This window comes from Mandrillus leucophaeus, unplaced genomic scaffold, assembly GCF_000951045.1.
Source record: "Mandrillus leucophaeus isolate KB7577 unplaced genomic scaffold, Mleu.le_1.0 Scaffold1035, whole genome shotgun sequence".
In the NCBI taxonomy this organism is placed as follows: domain Eukaryota; kingdom Metazoa; phylum Chordata; class Mammalia; order Primates; family Cercopithecidae; genus Mandrillus; species Mandrillus leucophaeus.
The window spans coordinates 77380-81733 of record NW_012098488.1 but is presented as its reverse complement, the minus strand read 5'-3'; the positions used below and the strand labels follow the sequence as shown (position 1 = coordinate 81733).

Genomic DNA, 4354 nt, shown 5'->3' with positions numbered 1-4354 from the left:
AAAAAAAAAAAAAAAAAAAAAGCCTTTTATAGCTTAAATTACAAAAGTAAACTAAAAGACTTACATGTGTTTTCTTTACCCCAACTCATTCCTTACATGTAGACTCAATCTTTTCAGTACTTGCTTTAATGGTTTAGCAAAAGGCAGGAAAAACACCTCTGTGGTAATGAGAATGTTATCCAACTGTATGTCGTTTACCTTATTGTAAATACTGGTGAACAGCTGTCAATAATAGTTTTATATTCCTTAAAAAAAAGAAAGAAAGAAAGAAAGAAAATGGATAAATTCCTGGAAACATACAACCTCTTAAGACAGAACCAGAAAAAAAATAGATATCCTAAATAGACCAATAACAAGTAATGAAATAGACTCAGTAATAAAATAATATCAAACAAACAAACAAACAAAAAGAACATGGTTCTTTTTGGGTTTACAGTCAAATTTTGCCAGAAGTACAATGAAGAGCTGGTATCAATCTTACTGAAACTATTCCAAAAATTTATGGAATTTTTCTACTGGAAGAATCAATAACATTACCAAGACCATATTAACTAAAGCAACCTAAAGATTCACCACAATTCCTATCAAATTACCAATAACATTTTTTACAGGATTAGAAAAAAACGATCCTAAACATCATATGGAACCAAAAATGCATCTAAATAGCCAAAGTAATCCTAAGCAAAAAGAACTAAGCCAGAGGCATCATGTGTCTGACTTCAAATTATACTATAATCCAATACTAAATAAACCAGTATGGCATTGGTACAAAAACAGACTGATTGATTAATAGAACAGAATAAAGAGTCCGTTGCTAGGAAGGATACAGCTAAAAAAGGGAGAAAAAAATTGTGAAAGAAAAGAGAATAAAGAACCAGTAATGAAGCCACATGCCTACATCCAAGTGATCTTTGACAAAGTTGGCAAAAACAAACAATAGGGAAAGGGCATTCTATTTAATAAATGGTGCTGGGAAAATTGGCTACCCATAGGCAAAAGAATGAAACTGAATCCCCATCTCTTACCATATGCAAACTTTAACTCAAGATGCATTAACGACTTAAATGAAACACCAGATGCTATAAAAATCCCAGAAGAAAATGTAGGAAAAACTCTTCTAGATATTGGCCTAGGCAAATAATTCATAAATTAGTCCTGAAAAACATATGCAACAAAACCAAACATACACAAATGGGACTTAAACTAAAGAGCACAGCAAAAGAAATAATCAACAGAGTAAACAGACAATCTACACAACAGGAACAAAATATTTGCAGACTTTGCATCTGAAAAAGGACTAATACGCAGAATCTACAAAGAACACAAACAACAACAACCAAGAATAAACAACCCCATTAAAAAGACTGCAAAGGATATGAACAGACCTTTCTCAAAAGAAGACATACAAGTGGCCACCAAACATATGAAAAATCGCTCAACATCACCAATCATCAAGAAATACAAATTAAAACCACAATAAAGGCCGGGTGCAGTGGCTCACACCTGTAATACCAGCACTTTGGAAGGCCAAGGCAAGTGGATCACCTGAGGTCAGGAGTTTGAGACCAGCCTGACCAATGAGGTTAAACCCCAACTCTACTAAAAATACAAAAATTAGCTGGGCGTGGTGGTGGGTGCCTGTAATCCCAGCAACTCGGGGAGCTCAGGCAGGAGAATCGCTTGAATCCAGGAGGCGGAGGTTGCAGTGAGCCGAAATCATTTCACTGCACTCCAGTCTGAGTGACAGAGTGAGACTCTGTCTCAAAAACACACATACACACACACAAACACACACAATAAGATATCATCTTACATAGTCAGAATGGCTATTACTGCAAACACAACAGATGTTGGTGTGGATGTAAAGAATAATGAATGCTTATTCACTGTTGGTGGGACCATAAATTAGCACAATCTCTATGAAAAACAATATAGAGATTTCTCAAAGCACTAAAAATAGAGCTACCGTTTGACCCAGTGATTATACTAGGCATCTACCTGAAAGTAAACGTTACATAAAAAAGTCACTTTCACTCAATGTGTATTATATTCCTACTCATAATAGTAAAGTCATGGAATTAACCTAAATGTCCATTAACAGTGGACTGGATTTTTTAAATGTAGTGCATCTACACCATGAAATACTATGCAGCCATAAAAAAAAGAAATCATGCTCTGTGCAGTAACATGGATGGAATTGGGGGCCATAATCCTAAGTTAAATCACTCAGAAACAGAAAATCAACTACCACATGTTCTCATAAGCAGGAGCTAAACAATGAGTACACAAGGACATAAAGATGGAAACAATAGATAACGAGACTCCAAAAGGCAGAGATTGGGAGGAGGCTGATGGTCAAAAAATTATCTACTGGTAGTGAGATGTGATCACGGCACTGCACACCAGCTGGGACAACAGAGTGAGACCATGTCTCAAAAAAAAAAAAAAAATGATCTGTTGGGTACAAAGTTTACTATCTCAGGATAGTTACACTAGAAGCCGAATCTCACCATTATGCAATATATCTATTTGACAAATATGCACTTACACCCTCTGAATCTAAAATAAAAAACAAAGGAAGTTTATAGTAGTAAACACCTACATCTGTTAAAAAAAGATCTCGCCTGTGCATGGTGGCTCATGCCTGTAATTCCAGCACTTTGGGAGGCCGAGGCAGGTGGATTGCCTGAGGTCAGGAGTTCAAGACCAGCCTGGCTAACATGGGGAAACACCGTCTCTACCAAAAATACAAAAAAAATTAGGGTATGGTGGTGCATGCCTGTAGTCCCAGCTACTCGGGAGGCTGAGGGAGGAGAATTGCTTGAACCTGGCAGGCGGAGGTTGCAGTGAGCCGAGATTGCGTCACTGCACTCCAGCCTGGGCGACAGAGGGAGACTCCATCTCAAAAAAACCAAAAAGATCTCAAATAAACAACCTAACCTTACACACACACACACACACACAAATTAACAGAAGGAAAGAATAAACAAAGATTAGAGCATAAATACATGAAATATTTAAAAAATTTTAATCAGCCAGGCACAGTGGCTCACGCCTGTAATCCCAGGAAATCTCTTGAGTTCAGGAGTTCAAGACCAGCCCACCCAACATAGTGAAACCCTATCTAAACTAAAAATACAAAAATTAGCCAGGCATGGTGGCACGCTCCTGTAATCCCAGCTATTCAGGAGACTGAGGCAGGAGAATCACTTGAATCTGGGAGATGGAGGTTACAATGAGCCAAGACTGCGCCACTGCACTCCAGCCTGGGCAACAGAGTGAGACTCTGTCTCAAAAAATAAAACAAAAACATTAATCAATTAAGCTAAGAGTTGATTTGGGGGAAAAAAGCCAAAATCAAAGCCCTTACCTTGACCTAGGACAAAAATAGAGAATATGTTATAAAATAAGAAATGAAAGAGAAGACATTACAACTTATTACAGAAATAAACAGAATTATATGGGACTATTATGGACAATTGTACATCAACCATTTGACAACTTAGAAGAAATGGTGAAATGACTAGAAACATATAACCTACCAAGACTGAATGGAGAATAAATGGAGAGTTTAAAGAGACCAATAACAAATAGAGAAACTAAAGAAGTAATTTTTCAAAACTCCAAAATATAGCCCAGGACCAGATTACTTCATGGGTAAATTCTACCAAACATTCAAAGAAATTTTAATATAAAACAACCTCAAATTCTTTGAAAAAATAGAAACAAGAGGTAACACCTTCAGAGTCATTTTATGAGGCAGCCTCCCCTTGATATCAAAGCAAGGAAATATACTTCCAAGAAGAAAATTATAGGCCAATATCCTTGAGGAACACGGTGTTTCAATTAAATTTAAATAAATCTGCTTACAAATAATCAATTCTCAGCAGAAGCTTTTCAAAATAAAGAAAACGTAAAAATTCTCACACTAGATTCTGGATAAACACTCATTTATAGCCTCTTTGTCAGATATTGTTCCTGAAACTTACATTAATTGAGGAGTTCGCTTGAGCAGCAGTTTCTTCATCTGCTGGGAGCTGATATATCTGGATGCCACTGCTAATCAATTCACTCATTATCTTACTCTTAAACGTCTGTAAATCATGTTTAGAAATTGTGTCTGCTTTGGTAATCAGTGGTGCAATGTCCACCTATTAAAAAAGAAGACAAATAAAATCTCAGCATCAAGGATTCATTGTTCATCCTACAGTCTTTATAGTAAAGCTTCACAATCCCTGGCAACAAATTGCCTAACTAGGTAATCACTGGCTGTCATGCCCTTCTTAAAAATTATTTTCCAAAATTATCAATACTTTTGAAGATTCATCTTTTATCCAAATTCAGGTTTAAAAGT

General features: G+C 36.3%; 1 pseudogene; it reads right to left on the bottom strand.

Annotated features, from left to right (window-relative positions):
• LOC105538900 overlaps window positions 1-4145 on the bottom strand; it is a 53639-nt pseudogene extending 49494 nt beyond the window's left edge.
• Between the last annotated feature and the right edge of the window lie 209 nt (window positions 4146-4354).